The 21,537-nt window shown below is 39.5% G+C and overlaps 1 protein-coding gene and 1 non-coding gene across 16 annotated transcripts in view; both read right to left on the bottom strand.

The window, feature by feature from the left end:
* The window catches only part of RBMS3 (RNA binding motif single stranded interacting protein 3), a 1,032,337-nt gene that overhangs the window by 393,901 nt on the left and 616,899 nt on the right, over window positions 1-21,537 (bottom strand). The gene's annotated exons all lie outside the window — the stretch shown is intronic.
* Window positions 14,160-14,232, bottom strand: TRNAG-CCC. The gene has a single exon. It is a non-coding gene; the product is annotated as a tRNA-Gly (tRNA).

Genomic DNA, 21,537 nt, shown 5'->3' with positions numbered 1-21,537 from the left:
ACTATCATTAACTTCAAAGGATACTGACAGTTTTCAAGTTATTAAGTTAAAAGGCAGCCAACTTTCCGTTGGAGTCACTGCAAATTAATTCTGTCTTACAAGGCCAGATTGGGTCATTTCCTGAGCCGATGGTAATAAATAGCCCTTATTCTAATATAAAAACAAGTGAGTGTAGTAACGCATTTCTGATTAAAATGTTCAGAAATAGGCAGGACCGAGACCTGTTATAAACCACAAGAAATTTTACACCAGCTGTGTTAGAAATTGCTAGTTATCTACACAGTATACATTCTCCATTTCTTTTTGTTTTTCTCTTCCTTTCTACTTAACTGAAAACAAAACTAAACAAAACAAAAAAACAGATTTTCTTCATAGCAGCAACATACCTTTCTAAAAATTGCATTTCCAGCATCCTTTACTGCTAGGGTGACAGTATTCAGCCAATGAAGAGTAAGCCAAAGGTTATGAAATTTTTCCAAGTTGTTCTTTCTAGCTTTGGGAATGACTTGGCTTTTTTTTTTGACAAGCCTGAACCAGCTGAGATATATAATTAGGATTATACTGTAAAGTTACTACACTGTAAAAGCTAATAGAATCTAACCTTTAAGAGGATAGGAACCATACATTTCTTGTTCAATATTCACTCCCAACACCCAGAACATGGCAGACACAGACCAAATACTTAGAAACATCTGTTGAGTGAATGAGACGACTAACTCATATGACAGTGGTGATGCGAGAAATGGGAAAAGTAGTAAAGATGAGGGTCAGGGTGATAAAGCAAGTCCTCACATCAGCCCTGATATCCCGGTAAGGAGGCTGGCTTGTACCCTGAGTGAGAGGGGAATTCCTTGATTGGCTTTTTGCAACTGGGGGACATGATCTGACCCAAGAGTTTTAAAGGAACTTTGTCTTCTGCACTGAGAAGAAAGAAAAGATTAGAAGTGATTTGTGGGGAAGGGGGCAATGATAAATCAAGGATATCTCCTAAGTTTTGGATCTAAAAAAAGGGAAAAATGGAGCTGCCATCACTGAAATGGGAAAGACTGCAGAATGAGCAGGTTTGTAGTGGGGAGACCAGGGACTCAGCTCTGACATTTCAAACTTGAAATGTCTAATAGACATCCAAGTGCAGAGGTGAAGTAGGGAGGGTACCCAAAAGACTGGCATTTGAGACAAAGTTTCCACAGAGAAATATAATTTTGGGGCATCAGTGGCACATAGATATTGAAAGCCATAAAGTCACTACTACAGAAGTGACTATAGGAACCTATAAGATTCTTAGATGCTGGGACCAAGCAACCAATAGATAATTAGCAAAACTTGTCTGGCAGTGGTTTACAAGATTATCTGAAAGCTATAAAAGCTGGAGGTAGAAATTCTGGTTAGAATATTGCTGCAGTGATCCAGGCATCAGTAGAAGATTACCAGAACTGATGTCCCACGGCAAGGGAAGCTTGCTGTGAACATGTTAAGTGATGTCCTGAATATGGAGCATGGGGAAGGAAATGACGAAGTCTTGGAATGACTCTCATCTGAACAGGTTGTGTTAGAAAACGCTATTATTTTGGTTAGGATTCCCCCAGAAACAGAGTCTGAGAGAAAAATGTGAGTACAAGTATATGACTTGGGAGGTGATACCAGGAAATGCCTAGTGGAGGTAGGGGATATAAATCAGGCAAGGAAAATAAGGTAATAAAAAGTGCATGATCAAGGGACTTCCCTGGTCGCCCAGAGGTTCAGAATCCATTTTCCAATGTAGGGGAGACAGGTTTGATCACAGGTGAGGGCATTAAAATCCCACATACCATGTAGCAACTAAGCCCAAGCAGGGAGGGCTGTGTATGCAGGGAAGACCCAGCGCAGCCCCACACAAAAAAGTACATTATCAAGTGAGTGACCTCTGTGACCACTATGGGAAAGTGAGGAGCTCTGTGACCTGTATAGAACCCACATCTGAAAATCGTCCCAAAGCAGGGGTGAGTCTTTACTTCTCTGTTGGTCACTGATCTCAGAGGAAAAGTCTGCACGTAGAGAGGTGGACAACAAACCATGGAAAATTCTTAAAGAGATGAGAATACCAGATCATCTTCCTTGTCTCCTGAAAAACCTGTATTCAAGTCAAGAAGCAACAGTCAGAACCAGACATGGAACAACGGACTGGTTCAAAATTGGGAAGAGAGTATGTCAAGGCTGTATATTGTCATCTGTTTAACTTCTATGCAGAGTACATCATGAGAAATGCTAGACTGGATGAAGCACATGCTGGAATCAAGATTGCCAGGAGAAATATTAACAACCTTAGATATGCGGATGACAGCACTCTAGTGGCAGAAATGGAATAGGAACTAAAGAACCTCTTGATGAGGGTGAAAGAAGAGAGTGAAAAAGTTGGCTTAAAACTCATCATTCAAAAAACTAAGATGATGGTATCTGGTCCCATCACTTCATGGCAAATAGATGGGGAAAAAGTGGAAACACTGACAGATTTTATTTTCTTAGGCTCCAAAATCATGGTGGATGCTGATTGTAGCCATGAAATTAAAAGACACTTGCTCCTCAGAAGAAAAGCTATGGCCAAATTAGACAGCATATTAAAAAGCAGAGACATTACTTTACCGACAAAGGTTCATACAGTCAAGGCTATGGTTTTTGCAGTAGTCATGTATGGATGTGACAGTTGGCCATAAAGAAGGCCAAGCACCAAAAAATTGATCTTTTCAAACTGTGGTGTTGGAGAACTCTTGAGAGTCCCTCGGACAGCAAGGAGATCCAACCAGTCAACCCTAAAGGAAATCAACCCCGAATATTCATTGGAAGGACTGATGCTGAAGCTCTAATACTTTGGCCACTTGATGCAAAGAGCTGACTCATTAGGAAAGACCCTGACACTAGGGAAGATTGAGGGCAGGATGAGAAGGGGGCAACAAAGGATGAGAAGGTTTGATGGCATCACTGACTCAATGGACATGAGATTGAGCAAACTCTGGGAGGTAGTGAAGGACGGGGAAGCCTGGTGTGCTGCAGTCCATGGGGCAGAAAAGAGTCAGACTCGACTGAGCGACTGAAGAGAAACAGTAACAACAGAGGTGTGCAGACAAAGAAGCTAGATCTAGTGAGAGCACCAGCAGTGGCTGCTAGGTTGCTAAATAGAAGGAGGAAAAGGGAAATTCGGTTGATGAAGTTAGCCCATGATCCCTCTTTTAGATGATAAAAGTGTCTGTGTTAACACAGGCAGTTACACATAATATGCTTCTGCATATTAAAGGAATTCATTAATAGGTTGAAATGCTATAGACCCAAATGCCAACTAGTAATACGTCACCTCAAAATGGGCAGCGACAAAGAAAGAATACATCTCTTTCCTTCCTTTGCACCCCGACAATGGCTGGGACAGTACTAAACACTGTCAGTAGCAATAGCAGTGTACTTGGCCAGTCGTGTCCGACTCTTTGCTACTGCATGGACTGCCACCAGGCTCCTCTGTCCATGGGATTCTCCAGGCGAGAATACTGGAGTGGGTTGCCATTCTCTTCTCCAGGGGATCTTCCTGACCCGGGGATGAAACCCAGGTCTCCTGCATTGCAGGCAGATTCTTTACCATCTGAGCCACCAGGGAAGCAGTGATTAATAAATACCTATGAGATCATTTAATTTTAATTATTCTGGTGATATAAACATTTTCCTTTGTCAGAAACAATAATTAATACTGTAGGTACTAAAATAGACATGAGAGCAACTGAACAACAACAAGATACAAAAACATTGTTATGAAATTTCCTTATGAGATAGTTGTCTCCATTTTGCCAATGCTGTTGCAGGAAAAAGAAATGAGATTATTGAGTGGGATGATTGAAATGCAGTCTTAGGCTACTGAGAGGTATTAATATTCAGCAGATGAAATGTGGATTGAGAATCAGAAACGATTGTGTTCAATTTCCAACCAGCCAGGAAATCAGCCAAAAGTACAAGTTGGATGTTTCATCTGATTACAGCAACATAGTGGGGACCTGGCATATTTCATCTGTGGGTTCATCTTCCTCCCTCTTCTCCAGGGAACTTAAAAAGAGAAGGAATTCTTCTTTGTCTTGCACTCTGAGTAGGAGGTCTATGGTTCAATGTAATTTTCAAGTCAGAATCAAGTTTTTGCCATTGACCAATCCAGCAACTGCTCAAGAAAAAAGCAACTTGGAAATCAAATATATATGCCTATATGTATACACATATATACACACACATATATATATATAATCTCCTTTGGTGGTTTATAAGACTAAGCAAAAATAGCAAAATGCTATCCAGATGCCCAACATGGTAGTAAATTTGTATTAGCACTAATTTTGTTTCTGGATTTCAAAATAAAAGACACTGGAAAGGAAAGAGCAACATTATATTATGTAAAAATAATTTGGTATGCCACAATCCTACCATCCAAACTCTACCATTATTACCTAGAGGAGATACGAAGATATAACACCCTCTGCCTACTCTTTTTATTTTCCTCCTATTGTCCAGCTGCATTATCCCCATGGTACACATAACACCCTTGAGAAGGTTTTCTGTAGGTTAAGGTGTAGGGTATAAATCTGACTACAAGTTTCAAGGAGAAAAATGACTTTACTTTCTTCATTCTTAAATGTTCAAAGTTTTAGACAGCCACAGAGAAATTTCACTTTTTGGTGATTTTATACATGGAGGCAAATGTAACTATTTTTCCAATGTCTGTGACCTCTCCCATCTCAAATTCATGTGTTGAAAGGCTAATGCCCTATATTATTGGGGGGGGGGGTAGTGTGTGTGGGCTGGGTGGCGTTTTGGAAAGTGCTTTGGTCACGAGGGTGGCGACCTCCTGAATAGGATGACCGCCCTTATGAAAGAGATACCTGGGGGCTCTCTAGCCTCTTCTACACAGGCTGTGAACCAGGCTAGAGCTCCCATCAGAATGAGAACGTGCCTTGGTCTGGGAACTCCTAGCCTCCAGAACTGTGAGAAATTAATTTAAATTTTTTATCAGCTACCAATTCTGTGGTTTCTGTTATAGCAGCCCAAGTGGACTGAGCAAGAGCTATGGATAAGTGGATACTATGAATTGTAAAGAAAAAGCAGAAGCAGAGATCATGCTTTAGCAAAATGAGTATAGTGAAAACCTGTAATGTCCTCAATTATTCCCCTGCAGTGTCAATTATGATTTCTAGAGATATAGTATAGGATTTGCTTGGAGATGTTTATAAAATTGCTTTTAGCACACAGTAAATCTCACTAGAATAAAAATTAAAACAGTTGTGCCAGTTAATCATAAGAAAATACATATTGTCATTAGAAACTACAGAGAGTGAAAGTGTTAGTCACTCAGTTGTGTCCGCCTCTTTGTGACCACACAGACTGTAGCCTGCCATGTTCCTCTGTCCATGGGATTCTCCAGGCAAAAATACGGGAGTGGGTTGCCATTTCCCTCTCCAGAGGATCTTCCCAAGCCAGGGATCAAAGCAGGGTCTCTTGCATTGCAGGCAGATTACCATCTGAGCCACCAGGAAAGCCTCAGAAACTACATAAGGTGTTGAGAAATCAGCAGAAGAGAAAAATCCACAGGTTTGCTCTCCTACTGTCCAAAGAAAACTTCCTAAATTCAATGTTGGGAAGAATGCACATAAAGATATATTCCTTGCTTGTTAAGTTTTGTTGTTGCTGTTTAGTTGCAAAGTTATATCCAACTCTGACCCCATGGACTATAGCCCACCTGGTTCCTCTGTCCATGAGAATTCCCAAGCAGGAAAACTGGACTGTTGCCATTTCCTCTTCCAGGGAACTTTTCCGACCCAGGGATTAAACCTGTGTCTCCTGCATTGGCAGGCAGGTTCTTTACCGCTGAGCCACTGGGGAAGTTCTTATTAAGTTTAATCTCATTTTAGAGAAATTATCATCCAGTGTCTTTAAAATGAGCAAAGACCCACTTAGTCATGTCCCCTGGCTTTTGGAGTGGAACATACTACTTACAATGCTGAGCATTTTCAAAGCCATGACAGATTCCTTTTAATAAATATCATCAAAACTCCTAGCCACACTCCACAAAGGAAGAATTCTCAAACCCCAAGGTACTCATGTGCCCAAGTGCCTAGCAGCTCTCGGTCTTGAAATGAAAGAGAATTCAAAGACTTGTATTATGTCAACTAGAAGAGAAAACTTGTCATCATCAAGCAACAAGTTTGAAATAACTGTAAGCATATTCAGTTGCAAACGTTAAGGCCTTTTTTCTATTTTACTTAGACTCTTCTCCCACCAAGATTGTTAAGGAAGTTTATTAGCAAGAAAACAAGAAATAGGGCAGAACAAAGGTAATTCCATGGAAAATCAAAATTTTGATTTCTCATAGTGAGTGAATTCTCATACTATTAGTTGATCAACAGTCTTGGGAGACTTGCTAACTGCTTGGAGCTCAGGGCCTTCATTCATGCAAATCTTGGCTGATGTGGAATTCCACTCTCCTGGAATGATACTGGGGAAAACCTTATGAGGGCACATGTCCAGGGTCTGAACTGAAGCAGCGCCACAGAAGCAGGAGCAGGAGAGCGTCTTATCTAAGGGCTGATCTTTCGCAGGAGGCACCGTCAACAGACTTTCCTTCCTACTCACTTGCTCTTCTGGGTGCCACGCAAATGCCTGTATCTGTATCTGTTGTTCTTCTCTGGGGCTGACACGTTCTCCTGGTGTGTTTGGGGGTGGGTATTAGTGGGAATGTTGCTGATGGGGACAGCGCATCAGAGGACGGTCGCTTCTTGCTTTTCATTCACCCAGTATAAAGAAGCTTTGAAAAGTTAACCTTGCCTCTTCTCTACTGTTTAATTTGCAAAGATCATTAGCAAGTGAAAGGTGCTCAGTAAACAGAACAAAATAGGTTTTCAGATAGACAAATAGTAATTTACAGGGACTAGAAGAAACACGCTCAGACGGGGCTATTCACTGCCAAAAATCTCATTATAAATGAATTGATAAGCCAGGTGTGATACAGGAAATGTGTGATTATTTTGGCTCTGATCAACTTTTGTTCTAGTGCGATGCTGGCATTTGACCTATGGAGGATCACCATGCCTTACTGAGAGAAAGTAATAATATAAAACTTCTATTTATACAAACATTATGTGGGAATTTGAACCTCTTATTTCCTCTGTAATCGAGCAATCAGATCACTCAGTGTTTATAATACTATTTACAAAAGTATTTGTCATGCTGTATCTGATACAGACACTAATAATAACAGAGAGAAGCAATTAGAGATGAAATGGTGGTACCAAAGTTATGTGTTTGAAATCAGAAATGTACACAAATAGAGTTTGGCAAGGTGACTATGACTGTCTTACTGACTGCAATTAAAAGCTGTTATCAAGTAGAGCCTTAAGGAATGTTCTCATTTTGTTTTTTTTAATGTTCTCATTTTTATATGATCATATATTATTTTAAAATAATTTCTTATTATTTATTCTCTTTACAGGAATAGGTACAATGTAATTCATATATGGAAAAGATTATGATTTTCTGGATCACTTTTTCTCTGAATCAATATCAACTTAACTCCTTTAAAAAATACTCAAGTTCCTGAGCACTGGAGAATAATAGGCCCTCCAATAAGAATAAAATTGAATGTTTTTCTGCTGCTCAATGAGAGGGAATAGACAGCTCAGGAAGAAGAACAAAATGATGGTTTCAGAACCAAATTTAAAACAATGAAACTTTCTCTCTTTTTGCTGCCGAGCACCATGTTTCCATATTGGTCAGAATTGAATAAATTATTCAATTGAATTGAATCCTAACATATTTTATCAACTTAAGTGAATTTAAAAAAATATTGTCTTGTGGAATTTTAAAATAATTACTCAAGCATAAGAATCACCAAGAGTGATAATTATAAATTATATTTTTATTACACTATTTTTTATAATTATAAATTATAGTTTTCCAAACCTTGCTCTTGAGGATTCAGATTCAGTGGGCCTAGGGTGGAGCTCAAGAATCATTTCCAATCATACATTCAGGTGATGTGCATATGATTAATTCAGCTGCTTTGCCCTATCGGTGATATTCAGAAAGAATTCAAGAATGTTCTCTGAATAGCTAATTTCCTCTCTTCCCTTTCCCATCCTGCTCTTACTAACTCTCCTGCTATGCAGTAAGAATTACTGAATGCCTGCCACATGGCAGTCCTGTACTAGGTATTGGGTGAAGTTGACAGGGAATTTGTATCCAACCTTTGCTTCTAGATTGCTCATTGCCATTCTAGGGATGATAAAAACTGATAGAATAGTAAAATGCATATGAATCAATAATCTGTTTCTTCAAAATTCTCTAAACTTGAACTGTAGCTGTTAGTTAACATAAGGACATTCACCAGCTTGTCTATCCCAGGAGACAGAAGACAAAATGAAGATGGTGTTCAACAGAAGTCCTACTTTACACTTCCTGAAGGAAACTAGAATCTGTTATCTTGCGCTATAAAAAATGAGATCTTTTTTCTAGATTCTTCAAGAGTTGGCAAGATGAAGAAGCAATAGAAATCAGGAAGAAAAATAAAGCACCAAGGTTAGCCAGCTGCTCCCAAGCTTTAGTTACCTTCAGGGAGAAGCCATATACTGCTTTTAGTTTCTGCCTTCCTATCCTTTTCTGTTTCATAAAATAAGAAACATGATATCCTGCAAACTACTATGAATTTAATACAGAATTGTCACCAGGAATAAGAATGCTCATTCTTTGATCTGAACTTTCAAGCCTATTTCTGGAGGTACAAGTTTTATTAGCATTGCACTAGGAGATACACATTAGTGTCAAATAGAAATAGCCTTAACACAACTGGATTTTAAACGATGTCTCTCTGATTTAGCCATGTTTCTGTTTAAAAGTTGGACTGAAAATGGGTAGAGGAGAAAGAATATAATCAAGTATTTGATCTATTGCTGATTCAACATGTGACCTCACCAAAATTTAAATTCTTGATAGGAGGAATTTTTAAAATTGACAGACAACACAACCATAGATGGGCTCTCTGTTAGGTGAAATAGTTTGCAAACCAGGCTATCTGAATAGAAACTTCATCTTCTAAAAGTAATCAGTTCATTATTAAGACATAACAACTTTACCAATTTTAATAATCTCCATCTGTAAATATCAAATATAAAACATTCAACTGAAGTGAAAATATCAGTTCAAACTGAGCTCTTTTTTCACAGAAGGAACATATTTTGTATAAGTACTTAGGGCAAGGAGGTCTGTTTATATTTATTACTCCCAATAATTCTTTCAGACAAGTTTTACACATGAGGAGACAGACTTGGAGGAGTTAAATAATTTGCCCTCATTAAAATAGCCAGTAGACAGAGGAATATGAACCCTGCGCTGCTGGGCTATAAAATCTACGTACTTTGCACTCTGAATTCTGTCAAGTCTTTAGAAAAAGACAGTTCTCATCATTAAGGTGTGAATTTCTTATTTCATCAGTTCTAAAATGCAAATTTTTATTTCATATTTTAATGGCTCTAAAATTAGGATCCTTCTTAAAGTAGCTGTCAGCCATATATAATCAGGATGCAACCATCTTTACCCATGTGTGAGCTTCAAAAGGGCCAGGAATGGTGACTTAGAGGAAAACCTCAGACACAAGTGGAGCATCGTTCTAAGCAATGCTATGCCACCAATGCTCCTGATGGCATACAAGATCATGCTGTGTGGGGAAAGACATGGGATATGACAATTCTTAGCTATAAAATTAATCAGAATTAGATTCAAATTGTGAACAATTGTTTAGAATAACTTAAGTAGTTTAATTGTATTTTCTTTTTTATGGGTGCACAAGAATAATTTTTTAAACTCTTTGCTTAAATAAGTCTAAAGAGTTATATGAAAATGACCTATAAGATTGTGTTGTCAGCTGAAAAGATAATGTGTTTTCTTGTGGTATATGAAATAATGATCTCAAGTAAAGCAGATGAAATACATTAATCAGACCCTTTAAATTCTTAAATCCAGAGGATTTAGGGGAAGATGCTAGTGCATTTGTTTAAGTTCTCAGTACCCTCTGATGGTTGGGATGTGAAAGTATCAGCCCACTAGAGAGACCACAGGCCCTCCCTAATTCATCCCCACTGAGGTCACGTCTGAAAGGTAAGGAGACACCAGCCTGAGTCCTGTGCAAGGAAAGCCTCAATCCCTCCCTTTCTCCGGGGAGAAATGTTCCAGTTGCATTGACATCAACTGTGGACCTCAGCCCATTTTAAAAAATTGTTTTGATAAAAAATATGGACTCATGGAACAGCTGAGGCAGCCTGTGCATTTCATTTGGCTGGTGAGCATTAATGAAGCAACTACAATTGAGCTATGCTGGGAGTTCCCTCACAAAATATGTGTTATTCCTTGAACATCCCTCTGAATCCAGGGCTACTTCCAGGTTCTGTTCTGTTTTATCCAGGGATGGCAAGTGTCTGCTATCAGAGGATGGAGACTCATGTAACAAGAATGAGTCAGGGTTTGCAGAAGCTGGGTTTCTCTCTGGGAGTATATGGAGAGCTCTGCACACTAACTCCTCAGGAATGTAGTTCCCTCTGCATCTCTGCCCCAGTGTGGGCCTGGCAAGGCATGCAGTGGATGCTAGACAATGCCAGGACCAGCATCCCATTTTCCAGATGAAACACAGACAGACTAACTGACTCCTCCAGGACTCTTAAGAATTGGCATGGCCAGATTATCTACCTGTCATCTGCCCTTCCTCCCCCTCCCTCTTTTCCTTCTTTCCTTCCCTCCATTACAAATTCCTTCAACAAATACGTGTTGAGTACCTAAACCAAAGGTGAGAAACAAACAATTCCTGGCCAAAGTAAACTTACAGTCCATACAGGGATATGAATAAATAAACAGGTAAATATGGCTCAAGGACAACAATGATCTGGAGGTGGACATACATGAGCACAATAAGAGAAACAATAATGGATGCTCAGGAATGCTTCCTGGAGGAAGTAGCATCCCATTCAATCTTTCATAATGAGAGAGGTAAATATTCTTATTATGATTTTTTTTTTTCAGATAAAAAGGCAGAGGTTCAAACAAAAGAAGTGGCAGAACCAGGGTGGCAACCCAGACTTTTTTATTCTCTAGAATAGCAATGGGGAAGCCAACTCTTTCCTGTGTGTTGGGACTGTTCTGGTCATTTTTAAGATATTAACATGAAATCCTATTAGTGTTCCCAGTTTACACATAAAGACATGCAGAGACGGATAAGGAGCATTCCCCCTGGTTCAGTGGTGAAGCTGGTGAAGCCAGATGCTCTGGCTCCGGGGTCTGTGCCCCCCATCTCAGCATCACACCCTTGCTCTAGTCACTGTGTTCCTCTTGATAACGTTTATTAAGAACTGGCACTGACAGCCAGGTCTACTGATAGGACAGGTGCTCCGTGTTTTTCACTCCTAATAATGATACTACTATTACAAAGTTTGTATATTCACATCTTACAGCTCAGGGATTGCCAGACAAGAATGGTCAAAGCACCATTCATAACTAACAGTAAATCTGCTGGACCACTACTTTAGATAAATAATTATTGTCTAATGGTTTAGATGTAGGTCATCTGCAAGACTCACACTTCAAACTGTATGTCCCATGGACTAATACATGTTTCCCCTGTTATCTCAAGGCAGAGCATTCCCATGAAACCTTTCATAAGCCCAAATGGCATAAAGCGAAGAAATGATTACCTTAGCAAGACCTTGCTATTGATGCACATTATAAATTGAGATAACTCACAGATGCTCAGAGATACAGTTCAAAGCTCTGGCAATTTGATGCTGAGATGCTGAAGGCAGGACTGAGGCAGGCGCTTAGTGGGGCCGTTCTCACTGCTGGGGGAGGTGGGGGTGCTGCCTTGGTGAAGACTTCCTGCAAACAAACACTGAAGGGTATTTTCGCTTTTTGCTCTTTTTCAGAAAAGCAAACATCCTCTTTGGATTCCTTTTGGTTAGCCAAAAGAAGTATTGACATAGGTCTTTCATAAATGTGAAATGGCATAAAGAGATTTTCAAAAAGTGGGGAGGACCTATATTGACGTCTAGGCTTAAGATGGCATGATCACGTTTTGTCAAAATCTAAAGGCTTTTACATTCAAGCAGAAGTTCCTGACTTTCATGGAGCCTACTGTGATTTTTACCCTCACATTCTTTCTTCTTGGAACTACAAATTTTCGAGATGGGAGTGAGCTAAGTAGTAGGCTTTTCCTTTTTCCAATGACCCTGAAACAGAGTTTCCAGCGACTTGTCTGAGACCAAACAGCTAGCTGAAGGCAGGGCTGCTCAGTCTGGATTACCCTGCCCACACCAAGGTATTCCACGTAGTTTCCAGATCAGGGAAGTGGCCTAAGTTATCCTTTCCTCTTCATGCAGTTAAGCATAGACATATGCAGGCATTCAATACATAAACTATCATATTTTTAAGGGCTTTCGGTTCATCACTGAAATCTGTAATTCAGTCACTATTTGGAAACACTTCTTTTCCCAATGACTTGGGGGGGAGCGGACAGGTATGTATCTTCATGTAACTCAGCAAATGAACTGCTTCGGTGACCTTCTTAACACCTGGGAGCACATTTGCAGCTTGGGAAAAGTATGCACTTTGTAGATTAAGTAGAGGTTATTGGCCATAGGTCACAGAAAGTTGTCAAAACTGATGAAGGGTAGGGTATATATACAGAGGCGTCACCAAGAAAACACGTCTTGCATCAAATTATCTTCCCCAAGGATCAAAGGTTTTGCTTACACTTGTTTTAAGTTGGTTCCATGGGGTCTGTTACAGAATATCACAAAAATGTTGGGGAAAATAAAAAGCCTGTGTTTAGCAGTACCACAGTCTGTGTTCAGTGCTGAAAAATTTACATAATTTCTAATCCTGATGGAAGCAGGAAATACATTCTTTTCTGTCAGAAGATATCATCATACACTGAGCCTTTTGAGGGAATCAAAATAATATGTTCATATTTATTTATGTTCATATTTATGCTCTTTTTGTTTTTCAAATGAACTTATCTACAAAGTAGAAATAGTCACAGATGTAGAAAACAAATTTATGGTTCAGTTTTCAGTTCAGTCGCTCAGTTGTGTCCGACTCTTTGTTACCGGTAGGTAAAAGGGGGATAAATTGGGAGTTTGGGATTGACATATACACACCTCTGTATACAAAAGAGATAAACAAAAAGATCCAACTGTACAGTGCAGGGAACTATAGTCAATTATTCTGTGATAATCTATAAAAGAATCAAGAAAAGAATGGATATATGTATGTACATAACTGATTCACTTTGCTGTAGAACAGAAAGTTACATAACATTGTAAATCACCTATACTCCAACATTTTTAAAAAAATTCCTAAGTTTCTAAATGAAGATAAGAGATAGAAAACCATCAGAAACAAAAATGGATGGTGGCCCATTGGGGTTCTCTGCCTCTTATATTATTCCTTTCTCTCACCTTGCTCCTCTTTGCAGTAGTCATAGAAAGATTTTAAAACAACATTAAAACACAGTAAGAGGAAGAGACAAGAAATCTGGCCAATCAAGGCTCTATTTTCAGGGTATTCAAAAGTCACTACCCTCAAGACAATTCCCTTACCAGACGTGTCATTTAAAAGCACCCATTTGTCCCAGGAGGAACATCCTTCATCCTCGTTGCTCAGCCCACTCCCCTCTACCCAGCTCTCCATCACACCACTGGCATTCGCCATCAAGCAGGCATTCCGTTTTCCAATAAGGTGATGAAGGGCATTTGGGTTACCTTTCCTTTAGTGGGGTTCCATCATTTTCTCCAGTATACTCCAGCATATGCTTTCTCCACTCGTTTGCTTTGAATATAGCCTTTCAAAAAATGATACTTTTCAGTAATGGAGAAGGTCATTGTGGAAGGAGCAAAAAAGAGAACTGACGTCTATAATGTTTATTCATTTTCTAGTATTCAGCGCCTACTTAAGGGTAAGGATTTTATTATACCAGGACCAGCTTATAATTAAATATATTGAAATAGGATATTAATAATAAAGAACTCCCTAAAATAGCAGATTACCCTATTCATCCCCAAGCAACTTTATAGACTAGAGTCTACTTTTTTGTATTTTGGATATGCTGCATGGCATGTAGGATCTAGTTCCCTGACCAGGGCTTGAACCCGTGGCCTCTGCATTGGGAGTGCAAAGTCTTAACCACTGGACCACCAGGGAAGTCCCAGGGCTACTTTTTACCCAGGAGGACACTGAAACACAGGGGAGGAAGTGATTTGCCTAAGTGTCTACAGCAAATGTGAAGTTTCTACAGCTGGAATGCGAAAGTGTGTATTCTGCCTCCATAACCTATGCTTTACATCACTACACATGGATTCCCTGTGGTCAGCTATATTTTGATAGTACTTATTATTTATTTAAGATTTAGGGTCTGTCCTGGGCACTTGGTAATTTTTTCACCTTGGATGTTTCTGCGATGTGGGACAGTGAGGTGAACAGGTCAATTTCATGGTATACTTCATCTGATTGATAGAAAACTATTCTGCTGCATAGTATTTCTGAGTCCAATATTTAAAACTGTCTCTGAAAAAAAAAAAAACAAAACAAAACAAAAAAAAAAAAAAAACAAAACTGTCTCTGAATACGTCTTGATCCATTTATTGAATGAACAGTATTTAGGTTCATATTATGAAACTAACTGCATATGTACACTTTCAACAGTATCACTTTGCCTTCTGAGCTCTATTCTACTAATATACATAGCTCGCCCAAACACTGTCGTATCATTCTATGTGCTTCTGTTACTTCACTCAGTTATGACTCTCTGGAATTACACTTTATTTATTAGCATTTTTCAGGTTCTTCTTCTCTTCCTCAGATGTAAACCACCCTCTGTCTTGTCTACCTTTTCGCCAGTACCTACAGCACGACTCCTAATTCATAATAAACATCCACAGAAAGAATAAATGAATATATTCATTGAGTTTTTCACATAGGACATCAGAGGTGGAAGAGTATAGAGAAGCTCAGTTTCTTTCAGTTTATGAATGAAGGAACCACATTCTGGTAATAAAGAGCATGAAAGTCGTAACTTAGGTTTTATTTCTGGGGTATTCTACAGTGCCTGGTACAAGACAGGTGTTCCATAAATGTATTTACATTTCACTATGACAAAGTCAAAGCTAAATTAAGGGTCTCAACTTCAAGGTTGGAGCTAATTCCATAAGCTATGTTTTCTATTTTTTACAGGTATATGGTAGCTTTTCAGTTAGGATTTTCCTCTTTTATCTGAGGGATTTTCTTCCTTTCTTTTAAAAATGGCACAGGGCATACTTTTTACTGCCACAACAAAGTTGAATGCTTGAACCAGGGAACCTTAATCTCAGCCAACACAAACATTGTCTTCACTCCAGAACTTGATAGTAACTTGCCAGAAGACTTTTCTGATAGGTTATAGTTTGTCCTTCTCAATAAAGGGAGATAAAATGCTAGTCAAATTTACTAAAGAGTTTAATACAAAACACTGTAGTCTCTTTGTAGATACAACCTCTATCCTCTGTGCTTATTATTTTACTAATGATGTGTGTGAATGCTCAGTCTCCTCTGACTGCTACCCAACAACGTAGCCCGTCAAGCTCTTCTGTCCATGGGATTTCCCAGGCACAAACACTGGAGTGGATTGCCATTTCATCCTCCAGGGGATCTTTGTGACTCTGGAATTGAACCTGGTTCTCCCGTGTTGCAGGCAGATTATTTACCACTGAGCCAACTGGGAAGACTTTAGTAATGACAAAGATCATCAGAGTGAATCTGCAGCCTGAAGACAGTCAGAAGTCCCTATCTTTCCCACTGATCTGTGAACAGCCTTCTCCTTTTTTTTTTTTTTTTCAAATTTTCCCCGGTTTATTTATTTATTTAAGTGTGTGTGTGTGTGCACGCGCGCACACACACACTGCGTCATATTCAACTCTTTGTGACCCCATGGACTGTAGCCCACCAGGCTCCTCTTTCCATGGGTTTTCCCATGCAAGAATATTGGAATGGGTTGCCATTTTATATGCCATGGGATCTTCCTAACCCAGGGATTGAACCCATGTCTCCTGAGTCTTCTGTATTGGCAAGTGGATTCTTTACCACTGTGCCACTATTTATTTTCACAGGAGCAAAACTGCTTTACACTGTTGTGTTGACTTCTGCTGCACAATGAAGTGAATCAGCTACATGCAGACATACATCCCCTCGTCCACGTGCCTTCTGCCCCACCATCCCGTCCCTCTAGGTCATTGCAGAGCACCAAGCGGAGGCCCCTATGCCATTCAGCAGCCTCTCCCTAGCTGTCTGCTTTACACATGGGGGTGCAGATCTGTCAGTGCTCCTCTCCCAGTTCATCCCACCTGCCCTTTCCCCCTCTATGCACATCCTTCCGAAATGGAGACTATTTAAATTTTTTAAAGTTCAGCATTTATAACTACATAAGTACATACAGATTTATGTTTCCATTCCAGCCTCTTCAATGATTTTGGAGTGGGAAAGAGTTTAAAATTCTATGTGATAGATCAGCTGCATTTAAGGAGATAGAATTAACATGTTCTCTTTCACCAATAGAAGCATAAACAAGCAGGCATGTGGAGCAAGAAAACATGAATGAAGAACCCAGAAGGTTTACCAGGATGGGATGCAACACTAGCCTGACTCTCATGTCGGCCAGCATCTTCCAGCAGCCATAACAGCTGTGGGTCCAGGCATGTGTTTGGGAGGCACTGGAGGGAGCGCTTCATTTAAAAATAATCACTGTTACATTTCTTAGACTTAATAGATACATTCAAACATTTAAAAAGTTGACTTGTGTTTTACCAATATCTAAAATAATAGTAATACTGAACTAATTGATTCATCACATTATTTCATTTATGAATAAAACCACCCAATGTAATTCCCTAAAACAGTGACCTTTTTAAAAAGGGTAAACTGGTGGCTTTAGATTACGGAGAATAAGCACCTCAAAATAGCCAAGGATTGGCTCCTAAGATGACCTGTTAACAAACATCTCTAGGAAGAAAGTTAATAAAGACCTTTATACCCCCTAAATGAAAGTCCTTTTAAGAATGCTAAAGTTTACCTACACGTTTGTCAAAAAAACTTGTAATTTAGTCTCACTTTGCATTTTCATAAGGCAGATATGGAAATCTAGTACACAAAGATAATACACTTAAATTTTTTTCTGCTAACTGACTTTTTAACAGCACTTATATAGTAAGCAGGCCACCTTGGTTAAAAAATAACTGCCTTTGTGACTGCCCTGGTGGTCCAGTGTTAAGAATCAACCTGCCAATGCAGAGGACATGGGTTTGATCCCTGGTCCAGTAAGATCCCACCTGCTGCAGGGATCCTCCTCGGTGCATTCAACCATTCACTGGGCACACTGCCCCAACTACTGAGCCTGTGCGCTAGAGCCCATGCTCCGCAACAAGAGAAACCACTGCAATGAGAGCAAACGAGAGTAGACCCCGCTTGCCACAACCAGAGAAAGCCTGTATGCAGCAGCAAGGACCAAAACAGTCAAAAATAAATTCATAGGTTAAAAAATAAAATGAAATCAAAAAAGAACCACAGCCTATGTCACATGAGCTTTATCCTAGTGAGAGCCTCTAAAACTGTTGTTACTATGACGAAAGGTTACTGGTGACGCATATCTGGCTTCGGTGGCAAGTGAGATATAAGCTGTGAATTTGGACATGTGAAAGAGATATCATTCGTAGCAAAAGTAAAAACTTTTCCAAAAATAATACAAAGAAGTAATTGGGAAATGGCCAATTGCATGAAATAGGTAATTAAAAATGTATGAAAACATTTGCTATATATGCTAGAATTCTTAATAAGGGGCATGTATAGGAATATCAACAAAAATAAGAAGGATGGCATGCAAATCTAACTTCTAATGGGCCCAGTTTAGGAAACAGAATTTCATGGTGGGTGAAAAAGTTATAAAATTTAGTCTTGCCATTGGCATACTCAACATTTTCATTTGTTTTTTGAACTGTTAAATCTCTCTTCACCATTATTCACTCTTATTTTAACTCCCAGTAAACTTTTCTCAGGGTTCCAAGCACATGTAAGTTTATTTTCCTGTGCTCAGCTTTCATTTTCTAAGATCCAGGATTCATGGGCTTTTAGTGAATACAACACACTACACCACGGTTTCTTGGGAACTTAAAACATTCAATAGATGATCCTTGAGAAGCCAAGAATAAACAGCCTCAAGTGCAAAAACACTTCACTGGACCAGAACATAATACATTCAGCAATGTGGCCTTAAGTTGGACACATAATCCAGAGGTGTGTGAAAGGTGGTATCAAACAGTAAACTTTGTTTTGTTAATAACATCATCCAGAAGACTCACCAAATCTTCTAACATGGAAATTTTGGAGTTTTCAAGTGAATTGAGCGAGTTGTATGAATATTCTGCTGACCGACGTTAATTTGAGCAATGTGCCCAGTGAATGCATGGACACACTGAGGATGATAAGATGAGAAATGGGCCCAGGTCAGCAGAGAGGCTCTTTCTTCATTCCCTGCCTTCTCCACTGCCACACTGCCCATCTGGCTTCATAAAGTTCTCTTACTATACGCCTCCATCTATAGCAGCAGGGGCCCCAAAGAAACAAACAACATGGTCCTCACCATCATAAAGTGACAATAGCAGGTCTGTCACTGTGACTGTAAGTGATTTACAACTATCCTCAATCCTAATAAGTACATGACAACTTTTGGAGGGAGATTTTTTTCTCTTCTATAAACTGTTTATATACTCTTGCCTCCCTATCCTTTTCAAAGTATAATAATGAAAAAAAAATTTATATGTGCATTTTCCTCCTTACATGCCTTCCCACACACTTTACAAGAAGATGTGAAAAAGGTTTCTCATAGTTCTTTCCCTATCTAATTTTCTCTGGGCTTGAAAAGAGTCACCACTCCTCTAGCAGATGCTACTCTAGTATTTCTTGCTGTTGTGACGCTCTTGCTGGGATGAGAAAGAAGGAAAGGAAGTTCAAGTAGCATTCAGCTGCTGGACACAGGCTACAATGGTAGGTGTTCTCTACAATTACTGTGGTTTTTAAAAATGCTTGGTGAGTTATCTGATGTTCTTCCCTGACAGAAATCTCTAGAAACCAACATGTTTTCGGTGACATTATGGATCTCAGGAAAAGAAGACTTCATTTTACATCTAAAAGTTGACTTTTTGCACGAGAGTATCTTAGATGCTTCATCGTCATACCATCACCAGTTCCTTATAACCAAGAACCTATCGAGAAATGACAAGGTGAGGAAACTTGGGCTTAGACCTGTGTTTCTTAAAATATATTTAATTTCCTAAATTGCTAACACAGTTGTATACTAGAAACCAACACTATTCTGTAAAGCAATTATCTTTCAGTTAAGAACTAAATATTTAAAATTTAAAAATTAACAATAAGGGATGCTATATAATGGAAACTAACACAACATTGTAAATCAACTATAATAAATTAAAAAAAAAAACAGTAACAGGAGATATTCTGTGTAAAGGCCCCCACTCTCATCTCCCATCTCTCTACCCCAAAACACTTTGGAGGCAGTTTTAGATCATCATACAAGAAAAGGTGACTATATCTTGCCTTTTCTAACATAAAAGAGTGGTTTGTATTATTTAAAACACACACACACACACACACGACTATCCCCTAAATAAAAAATAGCACATTATCAGTAACCCAGAAGCATCTGCGCTTCTTCCTACTTATCACCCTCTACCCAGAGGTGGCACTCACTCCATCATCATTATCGCCCAGTGTTGGCTCTTTTCCAGCTCCATATATACAGAAATCATAATGGGTGTTCTTTTTTGTGTCTGACTTGTTATAACAACATGCATGACTTCATTTAATTCTTAAACCAACACTACAACACAAATAATATCATTCCTATTTTACAAATCACAGAAATGATGTTCAACAAAGTTGAGAGAGGGACCATGTCATGACACCAGTGTTGGAGCTGGCTCTGAAACTGGGTCTCCCCAGCACTAAACTTAGGTCATTAGCAGGCAGCACAGTCATAAGAAAACATTCTTTCTCCTTCAGCCCTTCAACTTTTGATATTACTACAACAGTCATGGGTAACCTGGATGTGGTCTCCCCTGACTTCCTACCTTCCTCATTTTCACCATCTACCCATCTTTCCATCCATTTTGCAATACCCGCCTTCCCACTCTTGGACAGGCACTGCAGGGAGAATGAAAATAACTTTACTCCTGACATATCTATAGGAATTCAGGAGCTATTCTTTAAAAACTGGTCTTCCTGGGATTTCAGCTGTATATTTCTCCCATATATCAGCTTGGATTTTGCATAGTAAGCCTAATTTTGTTCTGGCTTTCCTATTGCACATTTAAGATTGTGAATATTGTTTCTTGTGCATAATTGTTTCCAATTATTAAATGAAATTGGGCAACTGACTATAAAATATATTCTTTTTATTTCCCCAGGAATATAGTGAGAAAATAGAGTGATTTAAAAAAAAAATAATTCAAGGGAAACAGCTGATAAGCTTCTCTGGGGACATGGGAAGTGGCATGATCAGGATGCAAGGCTGCAGTCCTCGGGGGCAGCTGTGGTACCCTGGGGTGGTGGATGGGCTGCAGAAGCCAGCTCTGAGCCAGAAAGGGCCCTGAGCCTTGTGGGCCTCTCAGTTGCACACACCTGTCAAAACAGATCGCTTTGTACATTTCCAATGTATGCAGCAGTTTGTTGAACATAAATTACACTTCACTAGCATTGACTTATGGAGAAGGAAATGGCAACCCACTCCAGTGTTCTTGCCTCGAGAATCCCAGGGACGGGGGAGCCGGGTGGGCTGCCATCTATGGGGTCGCACAGAGTCGGACACGACTGAAGCGACGCAGCAGCAGCAGCAGAAGCAGCAGCAGCATTGACTTAAAAGAAGAAAACTGGAAGAGCAGAGATGTGCTGAATTTTCCTACACTTAGAGGCCGCTTCTTTTCCGCTTGCTGGTTAACTCGTCCTGAACACAGAAGGGCTGCTACAGCGGCTCCATCTCTCCTCAACCAAAGCTGCTTCACTTCCTCAAACCCTCATTTTGTAAATCCCCAAAGCAAGTACTTTTATCGCCCATTTTGAACACTATTGCATTCTCCCATCATTCTATGGCTTTTAAAACTCAAGCAAGCCAAAAGTAAAGACACGGGGTAGACTTTTCATTTATATGAGGAAGTGGAAAAAGAAAATAAGAATTGACTTCAGTTCTCTGTGTTCGTTCCTAAAGATGACAATGATCTCAGTTCAGTTCAGTCCCTCAGTCATGTCCGACTCGTTGTGACCCCATGGACTGCAGTACACCAGGCCTCTCTGTCCATCACCAACCAACTCCTAGAGTTTACTCAAACTCATGTCCAATGAGTCTGTGATGCCATCCAACCGTCTCATCCTCTGTCGTCCCCTTCTCCTCCTGCCCTAAATCTTTCCCAG

This window comes from Cervus elaphus, chromosome 24 (assembly GCF_910594005.1).
Source record: "Cervus elaphus chromosome 24, mCerEla1.1, whole genome shotgun sequence".
In the NCBI taxonomy this organism is placed as follows: domain Eukaryota; kingdom Metazoa; phylum Chordata; class Mammalia; order Artiodactyla; family Cervidae; genus Cervus; species Cervus elaphus.
This window is presented reverse-complemented; position numbering and strand designations above follow the sequence as displayed.